At 41.4% G+C, this 14,264-nt stretch overlaps 1 protein-coding gene across 10 annotated transcripts in view; it reads left to right on the forward strand.

Annotated features, from left to right (window-relative positions):
• Window positions 1-14,264, forward strand: part of RBM47 (RNA binding motif protein 47) — a 78,917-nt gene that overhangs the window by 53,573 nt on the left and 11,080 nt on the right. Inside the window, exon 1 of one of the 10 annotated variants that reach the window (XM_035111933.2) lies at window positions 2,731-7,173. The exons of the other annotated variants lie outside the window; for them this stretch is intronic. The gene's annotated coding sequence lies outside the window, so the exon portion shown is untranslated. Of the gene's footprint in view, window positions 1-2,730; window positions 7,174-14,264 lie in introns of those variants that run through there. 10 annotated transcript variants of the gene reach the window in all.

Below are 14,264 nucleotides of genomic sequence, written 5' to 3' on the forward strand. Positions count from 1 at the left end.
TTTATGATATGTCAAATGAACCATGGAAGGAGAAGAAAGGAAGTCATTGATATCTTAAGTATGTAAAAGGAGTATTTTAAATTGTAAAACAAACAAAAAATTAATTTAAAAATTATATATAAAAAGATTTTAATAAGGACCCTTTTACCTCTAAGATAGTAGCTGCATGTGGTTCAAAAGCTCCACTTTCACAGCAGAAATGAAATCATGTTTGTGTTGCACTGACCTCCTGCAAAATATGTGTTTTGTGCTGTCCCCGGTTCCGTGCAATGCTACCTTGCACTCTCATTTCCACCTGCCATATCAAAAGAGGCTGCTGTTTTCTTTGGCCCTTGAAGTCTTAAGATGGCTCAGTGATCCTATGAGTAGTTTTGAAGATGACAAGCCTCATTTGATTTCTAAGAGAACGGTCGAGAAGCAGGTGTTGTCCCACAGCACCAGTCTTCATCTGGTTGGTCTTTGAATGAGCTAACTCTAAATGCTTCCCCCCCCAAGATGTGAATTATTAACATTGTGGACTAAGTCCCTGTTTTTGCTTCTGTACTCTGGTTCTTTACTATATATAACTTAAAGTGAAAGAAGAGCTGAACCCCCCTTAAGCCTAAGGACATGATTTTCAAATACTTGAATCCAAACAGCATTTTAGAAACCTCTGGCCAGGTGTGGGGAATCTGTTGCCTTTCAAATAGGGTGTCCCTATTTTAATCAGAGTGATGCTGGGGGTTGTGGCATTTTTAGGGACTTTCCATCTCTCTTCTGCACCAGCCAACATTACCAGTGCTCAGAGATTATTGGAGTTGTTGTCCCAAACATCAAGGGCGCCTTATAGAGTCTATAGAGAGTTACTCAGGAGTAAACAGTCAGAGCCCTATGTACCCTGAAACAGCAAGTGTACTCAGTGTTTTCAGTTACAATTTTGGAACCAGAAGTATGTATTCTGCATTAAAGGGTAAAAATAAATAGCACTGATACCGGAGAAAAAACCAAAACTTTGCACTATTGAAAATTAAAAACACTATTATTATTATTATTATTATTATTATTATTATTATTATTCTGCCCTATACCCAGGGGTCTCAAGGCAGTTCACATAATAAAATAAAGATATAAAACCACAAAATACCTAATAAAAATAAAAACAACAACACAATAGCCCCCCCCCAAAAAAACTAATTTTAAAAGGGCATAGGATGTAAATTCATAAGTACATGAAAGAGTTCTTTGGAATCCAATTTTCGCTATCAAGCATTTCCTTAAAATGCATTCAGACTCTTAACATGTTCCTTGAAGATTTCAAAAAGTGGCTATTGTATGAACTTAACCTTCGTCAGTCGAAAGTGCTTGTACATTTCCACAAGATTTTTGGAAGGTGTGCTTCATGCTCTCTCATGTTAAAATAGAAACACTCCAACTTCTCCTAACTTTCAGTTCTGCCTCTCTCTCAGTTCATTTTTTGGGGGTTAAATGTTGTGATTGGTCCAATGGCAGTGTTGCCATGGAAGCTAGCACACTGGCAGACCCCCTGCTAGGCAGAAATATTTTGCCCAATGTGGGACTCAAACCCATGACCCTGAGATTAAGAGTCTCATGCTCTACTGACTGAGCTATCTCTCTGTGTAATCAGCACAGTCCTTTCCTATGTCCTTGGAAGTAAGAGCTCATCCACACTTCCACTTTTCTTGTACCAATAAAGCATGGGCCTGAGCAGTTTTTCCCTTGCCCCTCTCCTTTCCCAGGGAAAACCCGCTCTTGGCTGCTAAATAAGAGCAAATGTCAATCTGGAGAAAACCCAGATTCCCTTTTTCTCTGATTGATTGCTAAAGAGTGTGTGTTTTTCCCAGAGGAAAGCAGCAGGAAAAGAGAAAGTGTGGATGAGCCCAAAGTCATGCTGCATTCGGTAGGATTTGTTTCTGAAAATAAGATAAATACCTTAGCTGCATAATAAGATAATACAAACCAGGGTTTGGAATTAGCAGGGCGCTAGGCATATTTTGCACCTAAAGATTCTCCATTAGCGAATGCCTCAAAAAGTCTGGGTGCCATTTTTTGCTCCTGGCTGACGCTAAAGGATTACTGAAATGTGTGTACTTCGAAGCCTGGAAGTATATGTTAAGGATAGACAATATGTTAAGGAGTTTAACAATAAAGAGCAGTGTTTTGAATACTGAAGTTTGGTACCAGTATTTTTATTGTAAACACCAAATTAAGCATGTATTAACAATTTTTGCTAAAAATGTGATATTAACAATGTGTCACTTATGTGAATTGCATATTAGTTCATGCTTATCAAAATAATAAATAAAAAGTGTTGCCGGACACACACACACACCCCAAAATCAGTGACTAGACATTCTGTTTTGGCACCTACAACTCAGGTCCCAGGAGCCGTTTGGCTCCTAGCTTTTCTATTCCAGTTTCAAACACTGATACAAGCTACAGGTAGTGTTGGTCTGAGTTGAAGCAAAATAAAAAAATTCCTTCAGTAGCACCTTAAAGACCAACTAAGTTTTTATTTTGGTATGAGCTTTCGTGTGCATGCACACTTCGTCAAATACACTGAAACAGAACCCACCAAACCCTTATGTATATTCAGAGGGTCCCATCACCCCCACCCTCTGAATATACATAAGGGTTTGGTGGATTCTGTTTCAGTGTATCTGACGAAGTGTGCATGCACACGAAAGCTCATACCAAAATAAAAACTTTGTGGGCCTTTAAGGTGCTACTGAAGGAATTTTTTTATTTTGATACAAGCTACGTTTAATTTTTCTGAAAATGCAAAATAGTTTTTAAAGCTTAAAAATGATTTTCTGCACAAGCACATAGGTGTCATAATGTAAAAGCTTGCTAAATATGACTGCAGAATCAAAACGGCTAAATAACTTCTGTTGTGATGGTTGATGGTTGTATCTTAGAAAAAAAGAAAAAAACGTCTCTTATGGCTAGAGAATTTCAGAGGATGAAGATAAACCTTCAGATAGTCTTATCAGAATGTGTTGTGTGGCTACATTTGTATTAAAGATCATTTTGAAAGGCTGCTGCATGTTTATTTACTTAAAAGGTTGCTAAGGCAGGTACGTCTTTATGTTAGGAGATGTCTTTTTTTGTAAAAGCCTGTTCTGCAGAATCTGAAAGGAATTGTTAGTCTTCTTTTGGATTCTAAGAATAGAACCCCCAAAATGTGGCATTGGGGGCACAACTCAAACTACTGTATTGCATTTGGAAACAAACAAGCCTTTCCTCATTATGGCTGTGAAGACAATTTCAAATGGATAATCTGCCGAAATCTCGGAAAGCAGCAGGAATGCCATGAGTTGCTTGTGGGATTTCAGTGTCTTGAAATCCTTGTCTCCTCCCTGTGAACTATGACAAAGTATCCTGATAAAAGCATATTTGAACACGATTGAGTCGTTTGCCTAATTTGCATAATGGATACAGGTTGCAGAATTCAGCTTTTCTTAACGCACAATTTGAATTATTTTGGCCACACAGGTGGGCAGCCTGTGATCCTTGGCCTAATTTCGCAAGGCAGTGTTCGAAAGTCCCATTGTTCAGCACATTTTGCGAGCGAGAATTTCATCCACATGAGTAGTTTCTGAGCTCTGGGCGCAGTATGCCCCTAATATTTCAGATCAAAACTGCCACTGCTGGAATGAAAGGAGGGCCTTTTTCTGCCTCTCCACTTCCAGCCACTCTCTGAAGACTGGAGAAGTGACCCTCTTAAGAATATTAGGGGGGTAGGCAGGGGAAGGACTAGACCATGTGAAAAAATAATTTTAGCTGCAGTTCATTGATTTTCAGCTTTGTATTCTTGTTATAAAAAAAGCGCACCTATTGCATTGCGGCGCCCATAACTTAGGTTTAAGGTGCCATGTAGCTCCTAGCTTTCATATCACAGTTTCTAATGCTGCCCTGGGTATGCTATCAGTACAGGCCTATCAAGAGGGTGTTCTGTCCCACTTCTTGCACCCCACTGGGCAAGAAGGAAAAAGAGAAGTCAGTGGGTAGCAGAGAGAGGGGGCAGAAAGAGGAAAAAGGTGCCTTTCGCCACTGCTGCCTTTGGCTCCTCAAGCCACCACAACCACATGGCCTCCAACAAGTTATCACAAAATGAATGTAGCCCTGGACAGACAAAATGTTGCCGGCACTTTCCATGATGCGTACAGTCTACATACTATTGCAGACCCTCCAAGTGTCTCTATTTTCCAGGGGACATCCCAAATTTACAGACGCCATCCCAGTTTTTTATTCGATCCCAGAAGGTTCCACTTTTCCTTTCAAACATCCCTATTTTCATTGGCAAAATGGTGGAGGGGATGGAGTTATGTGAGCCCGGAGCCAAGGAGATAAGTAATTAGACAACCTTTAGAAGACACCTGAAAGCAGCGCTATATAGCTTTATTATGTTTTTATATGCATTGGAAGCTGCCAGAGTAGTATTATAATCATCATCATTATTATGGAATAAAACATCCCTATTTTCATTGATAAATGTTGTCGGATATGCTACTGAAGTCAGTGGCAGACCTCTCCTGGTGATCAGAGCAAAAAGAAATTGTGTGGGGCTGAACATGAAAGAAACTTGATGCTGTCGGATTTTTGTGGAATTCAACTCCAGTACCTTCTGGTACCTTCCGCCACAGTCTTTAAAATCTCACTGTCATTGTGTGTTCTTCAAACTGCATCACCACCTCTTTGTATTATGTTACCTTCTTCTTCTTCTTTGATGACCACTTGTAGTCTTCCCTGAACACGGTTTTAACAGTGAATACGTAAGTGACTGTGGAGGCCAATTCTGGATCCACACGTCCTTTCCACAGTAGGAACATAGGTTTCCAGGCGGCAGTTGATCACGGTGAGGGTTTGCCAAGCGTGCCTTCCTCTTAGCTCGTTTCTCCCTTTTGTCCTGATTTCGAGCATCTTCAAAGCCCATGACACCTTTGATAAAGGCTGTTCTCTAATTGGAGCACTCGCAGACCAGTGTTTACGCAGTTGTCGGTGTTTATACTACATTTTCGAATATTTGGCTTGAGAGAGTCTTTAAACCTCTTTTGTTGACCACCAGCATTATGCTTTCCATTTTAAAGTTCGGAATAGAGTAGTTGCTTTGGAAGATGACCATCAGGTGTCCGAACAGCATGGCCGGTCCAACGAAGTTGCTTCGACACTGGTGATCTTTGCTTCTTCCAGTATACTGGCATTAGTTTGCCTGTCTTCCCAAGTGATGTGTAAAATTTTTCGGAGACACCTTTGATGGAATCTTTCAAGGAGTTGGAGATGGTGTTTATAAGTGCCATGTTTCACAAGCATGCAGTAAGGTTGGTATTATGTTACCCCTTAAGACTTGGTAGGTCTCCCCAAAGGAAGAAAAAAGCCCTTATTTTTGTCAACGTATGCAATAACAAAATGCACAAGGGTTAGGGTTTTTTTGAGGGGAGGGAGCTAACTTTGGACCACGCAGCAAAGATCTCCATTTGAGCGTATTAGCTACTGTGCTGAGATCTTCCAGTAGCTGAACTGCCATGGAAATGACCTACGAAACCGGTTTCCCCCGATGGTTATAGCAAGAATCCTGAACATGTTTCAAGCTAGCCTTCAGAAAAATTAGCTATTGTGAAGCAGAGGCCAAAAAACGGTAGATTGCTTTCTGGGAAGAATTGTTACTTCCTTGTACTAGAAGGGAGGTCGGATTGTCATTTCTACTGTGTTCGCTTTTAACCTTGTGTAGGAGGACGCAGAATCTCTGATAAATCATCATATCCTGGAGTAAAGACTTTTTCTCCCTCCTGCTGGCTGTTTTCAGCTTGCTGAACTGGCAAATTCAGCCCCCAAAGAGCTTTTCAGTTTAACTGACTGAAAAAGGTGTGGTGTTTACTTTACCTAAGTGCTCGTGGGTTTGAGTGTTATGTACAGACCGTATTTATGCCGTGAATCATGTTTCACCCCTCCCCCTTGCTTTTTACTATGGTATCAACGTACCGTCCTACATTTCTCTGATGGAAATAGGGACGTCCCATTCCATAAGGATACTTTTACTATTCATACCCCAAACATGTGACTGGGTTGCCCCAGCCACTCTGGGCAGTTTCCAACATAATAAAACATTAAACTTTTTTTAAAAAAATCCCTATACTGTACAGGATTGCCTTCAGGCAGCTCGGGGGTCGGTCAGATAACTCCATACCTTCCAAAATTTCTCCAATGACAATAGGGAAAGTGGGACATTCCGGGATCAAATCAGAAACCTGGGTGGCTTCTCTAAGTCACCGGCATCCCTGGAAAATAGGGACACTTGGAGGGTCTGTATCTGTCTGTCTGTCTGTCTGTCTGTCTGTCTGTCTGTCTGTCTATATCTATCTTTCTTTCTTTCTTTCTTTCTTTCTTTCTTTCTTTCTTTCTTTCTTTCTTTTCTTCCTAGTCAATTACTTCTTTGCTACAGAAACAGCAAACACCTGGTAGCTAATCATGTGCAACTCTGCATTTTTTTGGGGGGGGATCTTTGTTTCCTATGCCTCTCTTGCATTGAAGAATTGTGGCTCTCTTTTTCTTCTTCCTCATAATTGAAGAATCCTGACAAGTAGCCTAAATTCTGATCCGTTGGCATAAAGATAGAATTCACTCCCCCCTCTCCCTTCCCCAAAAGCCCTACTGTCAAGCAAAATTTGCCCTTCCTCCTTATCTTATCTGTTTTGAGTTACACAAACTATTTGCACAACGCCTTGTGCTGGGAAGATGTTGTTTGTATATGAATCACTCCCTTTTTGCCAATTTTGGAGCCTCAGCTAAGTCTTTCTTTCTTTTCTTCTGTTTGACATTTTCCTCCAGGAGCAGGAATTTAAACTGTGCGTCTCCTATTCTTTCTCTTAAGCTTCAGATTGGTCTCATTTAAATCCATTAGCTACAGGTGGGGGTTTTCAATTAATTTTTCAAACCGCTGGTATGAGCTCCCTGCCTCCACATCTCCTCTCCTTCTGCGTCCCACCCATTCTGACTGCTTCGAGGTGCCTTTAGCAAATTACTGCCATGGAATTTAAATAGCCAAAGCTCATTGACCAATAAAACCATATGTGTACTGTATAACAGAGAGTTATGTAGACCTCGTGACTTGGAGGAAAGGTTATTCAATCAAAGGTGGAAGCAGAACTAACCTGTTGCAACTGCAGGGCTAGAAAGGTAAGAGGGAAACTGGATTTTATGCAATATTTTGTTTGATTTTATGTCCAATAACTGAAGTTTAAAAGTAAAGCCAGTCCCTGCTCTCCTCTGGACTGTGGGTTTTAAAAATGAAATGAAGTAATTATAAACATACAACACAGGAACACCTCAAAGACTTTTCCGTTCAGGCGACATGTACAGATTTCATAGATGTAATAAGAGTTGACATAGTCAAACGTCATATTTAAACCCAGCATTAAAAATGTGTTCCATTGTTTTAAGACTTAAAAACTGAGCGGTAAAAGGGTTGCCATTCTTTTAAATCAACCAAGCAAAGCAAGATTAATTTATCTTTGTATTTTTCTTGGATCTGGTTCTGCCGACCTAGTGGCGTAGGTCATTCTTCAGGTAGATATGATGAATTTGGCTCTGGGATCTGAAAGAAAGAAGTTTTGGCTTCGGGGGTTTCTTAGTACAGTGAAAAGCACTAATTACTGTTTGTCTGCACTAAGAAGCATTGCTGTATTGTGCAAACATAATTTTAAGCAGAATGCTTCCATATTGTGCTTATACGGTGCACGTTTCAGTGGTGTAGTTTGCACAGCATTTTGTGTCATATTTTCACTTTTCAAAGGGCTGTGAAGCTTGTAGGAGTTGATGCCAAGTAATGGAAGTTTCACACAAGGAAAAGCTCGTGCTGACAATGGAGAATTGTGCTTATTTATGTGATTGTCTTTCATTAAATAAACGGGGGAAATTGTTTAATTCCCCCCCTCCCGGTTCAGTCTTTATGTATTTTGTGATATGAAAATACGAAAAACGCACTGTAGGCTTGCATCGTACTCCTGAACTGCAGTCCTGAAATTGTAAAAAAAAAATTTCAGGTGTTCAAAAGAGACTGTTTAGATGCACTTCTTGTGACATTGGCATCAGTACAAACTAGGGCTGGTTTGTTTTGTGTAGTTTTCTTGCACAGTTCCACGTTTATAATGGTGGCATTTAAATCTTCAGAAAAAGCAACTGAATACCAGTTATACTGGGGAGAAAAGGTATAAGGACTATTTTGGAGCCACTTTAACTTGAGCTTTCATGTGCTTGTTCTGATCGATCTGATAGAAATACAGGTGTATTGAGCTTTAAATAGTTGGGGCAAATCTTCTCTAACTTCTTTCCACGTGTAAATCTATATGAATTTTTCAGAGCCTACCATTGGCTTAAGTAGATCAACGTGGTGGGGTGCAACAAAGGGAAGATTTCAAAGTTTGTGTCTCATTCCACTTCTTTCAGAATGGAATAATAATAAAAAAACCTCTAGATGAACTTTCAACCAGAATTAAACTTTGAACCCTGGTGTAAATTGCATGGGTTCCTGCCCCTCACTTAAATACCACAATACCCCACGAAGTCCCCCTGTCCTAGTTAAACATTTAAAGCACACACAGAAAACCACAAAAACAATGTTACATTAACACTGAGCAGAGGTAACTTAATCTGGCACTTGCTCAGCAAAGACTAGTTACTGTGTCTTTCCATTTCAGCAAGAGGTTCAAAGTTTTGCACGGCCTTCACAGTTCAGAGATCAGGCACAAATTGCTGCACTTTGCAGTTCAGTTCCGCAGATATGATAAATTTTCACAGCCGTAATGATTGCTTTCCCTCTCACTTGTCCATCCCCTCTCCCTCTCCCCTTCCACAAAGAGGTGATGCAATTAAAGGCATGTGCAAGTTGGTCATTGGCACCTGGGTTTAATGAATAACTAAATGATACCTAAGCTTTCATGGGCGCAAGGTGGAGATTATGAAAGAGTCCAAACTGCGAATTGGGGGTGGGGGGATGGGATGACGCTCTGCGTGGAAGAGCAGGAAAGTTGAAACACTACCTTTCCCAACTGCATTTCCTTGGAATGAGGTCCCACTGAAATCAGTAGGTCCAGCGCCGGACCAAAAAGTTTTGGTGCAAATTCACCAGATCTTTTAATTTCAGATAGAAACTACTCATGCAACATTTTTGTGGATATTATAAGTCCTGTGAGCCTAGGATTTGCATGCTGTTTAAACTTTTACCCAGAACAAGAATGGCTGGAGGAACCCAGCTAGATGGCTGGGGCATAAATAATAAAAATTATTGCCGTATTAATAATATTTGTTATTTTAGTCCGATTTGCAAGTTTGCTTTCTCCTCCACCGCCCCTTGCCATTTTTCAAAGGCTAGCATGATAATACAACACTGTAAGAACAACTCCTAGGGACCATGGGGGCTTAAGCTCCGCCAATAAAATATTTGAGAGGGCTGGAGCCCCCCCCCCAAGTTGATGGGTGCTGCCATTCAAATGGTATGTGTGTGCTGCATCATGTGATCGATTATGCAGGCAGGGCTTCCCTGGCAATACTTTATTCAAGTTGGCACCCCTGGCTACGCAGAAATAAACACGGCACAATTTTTTACGTAGATATACATTGTTCTGTGAACCACCCTGATACCTCCGGGTATAGGGCAGTATAATAATAATAATAATAATAATAATAATAATAATAATAATAATAATACAGTAAAACAATATGTGCTTTTAAACCAAGCAGACAGCTGCATATTGACCGCAGTGTATATGTTGCATTTAAATTGAAAACAATTTATTGTTTTCAAGCATATTGACTGCAGCTCAAAAAACAGCAGGAGGGAAATCTCTACAGCTGGGGTTCCCCAACCTTCTTAGCCCAGGATCACATTCATAAACATAAGAAACCCTGTGGGTCCCACAAAATGTCCATTTCATAATAGTAAAGCTAGAGATGCTCTGCATTACACAGAGTGATATCATTGGACCAGCTGAGTGTGTTCTACTTTGACTGGCAGCTGCTCTGTTTGGTTTCAGACAGTGGCATTTCCTTTTACTAGGGCTTGTACTTGCTGTACCTTTTAAATACAAAAGAAGAAGATGCCTCCATGTTTGTATGCATCTTTTTCTTTTTTGTCGCAAACCAACAACCCAGTCCGGGAGAAGTGAGGGTGGGGGGTGCCTTCTGCTCCATAATCACGTTACGCTTTGCTGCAAAGTAGGTGGCTATCGCATTATGATCCAACTGCCCAAATGCATGTGAAATTACAGTGTTGATTTCTAGCCCATGCCTATTTTGCTTGTGTGGTCTCGTCATGGAGATATGAGGAAGGGACAACTATCTCAGAACCACATGCTGCTTTAAATGCACACACTTGCAGTGGGGTCTTTATTCTGCTTTGGACAGAATATTCCTGAAGCGGTACTATTTTCCTTTGTTGAGGAAAAAAGGGTTCCTGGTCCAGTGAAGAGGGTGATGGAATCAGTATCTTATTCAGCTCAGTATCAATATCCTAAGCAACTCATATGTGACCACAGCATCTCCGAGCTCCTCTTAGCTTACTCAAAGTTTCAAGCTACCTCTCTGCTGGATTAATGCCCCCCACCCTCTTTCAATACACCCAGATCAAAGCAGGCTGTTGTCCCAACAGATGTCATCTTGTGACACCTTGAAATCCCAGGACCTTGTCAGCCCTTGCGACATTTAATGTCATTTTTACAACTATTGGGCTAGAATATGATTCCAACTTTTTAAAGCAGGCTGAGCACCAGTTCAAAGCAGGGGTTTGGGGAGCAGGGCTAGGACAGCGATTTGATGTTAAAACTCATGGACTATCACTTAATTTTCAGGTGGGATTAAAATTCAGGTTGTACCACTGAGATGGTTTTGGAGGTCTGGCACCAGGAACAGAAAAAAATGCCTGGACAGTATTGGATGATTGCTTGCTTGTAGCCTCCTCACAAACAAATTAGGATGAGTATTCAATTAATAGCCAATGTTGTGTAATCTCCCTGCAAATCGAAGAATTAATGTTCAATAAACAGGTAATCTCAAAGCAACCGTGGAGTGGTCTTCACCATGATATCTTCAGATGTATCATATTTACGTAGCACAGATACAGCTGTATACAAACTTATCTGTGTTGTAGGTGGTCCATCCCATCGTGGCCTTAGCACTCAGTTGGTTGGTTCAAACAACCATTTCTCCCCACAACTTACTTTTGATATTATCAACTTACTTACTTTATTGAATATAGATGAAAGAGGTTTGGCTTGGGCATGGGGCAATCAAAATGCTTCCGGCCCACCAGAATACTTCCATGGTCAATGCAGATGGGGGTTCCTAAGACTTACATTAAGTAGGGTGACTACCATCTGGGGGAGTGCCCCAGCGTTTGGAGGGGCAAGCGGAGACTACAGCCTCCCCTCCATCCAAAACAAAGGATTGCCCCAATGCCCAACCAGTTGTGATGATTGCTATGAGGTAGGCAAAACCAGCAGCTGGGTGCCAATTAGCCCAGTGGGCAAATTCCTACCTAGCCCTTTAAAAAACGGCGACCACCGTAGCCACAGCAAAGTCATTGACTATCAGCATAAACCGAGGGTGGGCTGGCAGGGAAAGGAACAAACAGGTAATGCCCCAGGTGCGGGCTGCTTAAATGGGGAATGGGTGGATCCAAGGGAAGCCTACCTACTCCGTCGGCTCCGCCCCCCGGCACAGTCCGAGTCCCCAGCCTGCATCACCATTCGCCAAAGCTGGATGCAGGCTAGGATCCAGTTCCTGATAGGCCTATCAGGAAGGGCACCACTGTTCCAGTTCCCTCGTCAGGGCCCCAGTGAAGCCTCTGCCATCCTGCAATGCCTAAGAGGAGTGAGCAGACTTGCGAAATCTCTCGCAATTTTGCCCCAAAAAACTTTGGGCAAAACTTTTTTTTTAAAAAAAAAATCTCAGCAACTTTTCTGTCTGGCTTTTCACTGTTTGAAATATGGCAACAACCCTACCTGAAGTGTTGCTATTGCACTGCGTGAAACCGCCTGTAAGCTCTCCATAAACCGCGTTTCCCTCGTAGCCGCACTTAACAGCTTTGGCTAAATCTGGTGCCGATGTTTCTCAGCTTGGATTCCTTACTGCGTCCTGGGAAAAGAGCTGCCCTTTCTCATTCCTCCTCAATAAGAAAATGCAGCGCAGGGGAGGTTGCCAAGTGAGCTAGTGATGGAGGAGCGAGACCTTCCTCCATAACCAATCGAGAAGCCGGTCAGAGTGGGAAAGGAAGACAGAGGAGGAGGGGAAGGAGACATAGCCTGAGGAGAGTTCTACCTGCTGCATCAGGAGACTTGGCAGACCAGATTAGGCCCATAAACCAGAAGCTCCCCATCCCCAAATTATGCCAGGCAGATGAGCAGATATATATATAAGGACGACATGCCAACATCAGGTTTGCTATGATGAAAACTCTGTATGTTTTGTTAGAGCAATGGAAGGAAATAACAAAAAATGGTACTTGCCAGTTATGCAGCTCCATCTTAATTTACTGGTGGAAAATTGGGGACTGTCACAGTTCCACAAGAAAGGCTATGCTTTCTTAATAGGTATCATTATTATTTTCCAAATTCCTTTCCAATGAACCTGGTAAAATTTGCTCACTGTAGTTTTTAAACTGTAACTCTTTTGCGTTCTTAGGGCAACATTTTAGGAAATTTCTACCTACTGCCATTTTGTTTCAACCTCATCTGCAGTGCTATAGCTAACTTAATACAGTGGGAATGCCATAAATAAATGCCTGGTGTTTAAGGAAGTAACAGAAATCACTGGGTTAAAGCTGACCGAAAGTCCAGAGGTAGCATTATTATCAATTTACAATGGGGTGGAAGGTTCGCAGGCTATGAAGGACTTGCTCACAAATATATTGATAGCTGCATGAATTATTATAGCTAGGAAGTGGGAGGGGCAAGCAGAATATAAAATGAAAGAATGGTAGAGTTGTGGGATATAGCTATTAATGATAAATTAACATGTGCCATCAAGGTAAGACAGGGAATATGCAGGAGAAATGATTTTGAGGAGATATGAAGGGTGTTTGTAGAATTTGTACTGTTAAAACGGAAAGGGCTCAAACCATCGCAAGAGGTGTTGAAATTTGGGGGGGTTGGATTGTTACAATGGGATGGTCTCAGTGGTGGGGTGCACTTTTTATTCTTATTTATTTATGATTATTACTTTGTCAAAAAATAAATAAAGAAATGCTCCACCTTGTCAACATAATATCACCTCTTTTGGGGGAGTAAGTTGCCTTTTATTGACACTCTGTGTGTTGGAGAAAGCATCACAGCAACAGAGGAATAAAAGAGCCCCAGTGATCTGCAGGGGTATGGATTGAATATTTTTACTTGTGTGTATGCATGTGTGAGTTGAGCTTGTGGCTAAGATTCTCATGACTGTTAAGGACAATATGTGATTACTGTATATGAAATATGTCCCAAGTTTTCATATCAAAAGTACCCTGATCAAAATGCCCCTTGGAAAAATAATTGAAGTCTAATAAGATTCATCCTGGGATGTTGTAGCATTTTTGTGTCTGCACATCAGATCACTAACCCCTTTCCGTCCTCCACATCTTTGCATCATGTGTTCTAGTCATCTTGTTTTCAAATGTTAAATAGTATTTTAATATTTCTTTTTTAAGTAAGAGTTTCACTCCCCCAGGATCTGGCTGCATTAAATCATTGCTGGAGGAGGCATGCTTTCGTAAATCTGCACATCTTTGCTGGCTGGGGCTGTGGGGACTTATAGTTCAAAACACTAATAATAATAATAATAATAATAATAATAATAATAATAATAGTTTATTTATTTATACCCCACCCATCTGGCTGGGTTTCCCCAGCCACTCTGAGTGGCTCCCAAAATAATAATAAAAACACAATAAAACATCAAACATTAAAAACTTCCCTAAACAGGGCTGCCTCCAGATGTCTTCTAAAAGTCAGATAGTTGCTTATTTCCTTGACATCTGAAGGGAGGGGGTTCCACAGGGCGGGCGCCACTGCCGAGGAGGCCCTCTGCCTGGTTCCCTGTAACCTAACTTCTCACAGTGAGGGAACTGCCAGAGGGCCCTCGAAGTTGGACCTCAGTGTCCGGGCTGAACGATGGGGGTGGAGACACTCCTTCAGGTATACAGGACCAAGGCCATTTAGGGCTTTAAAGGTCAGCACCAACACTTTGAATTGTGCTCAGAAACATACTGGGAGCCAATGTAGGTCTTTCAGGACCAA

The sequence above is a fragment of the Zootoca vivipara genome, chromosome 9 (assembly GCF_963506605.1).
Source record: "Zootoca vivipara chromosome 9, rZooViv1.1, whole genome shotgun sequence".
NCBI classification, from domain to species: Eukaryota; Metazoa; Chordata; class Lepidosauria; order Squamata; family Lacertidae; genus Zootoca; species Zootoca vivipara.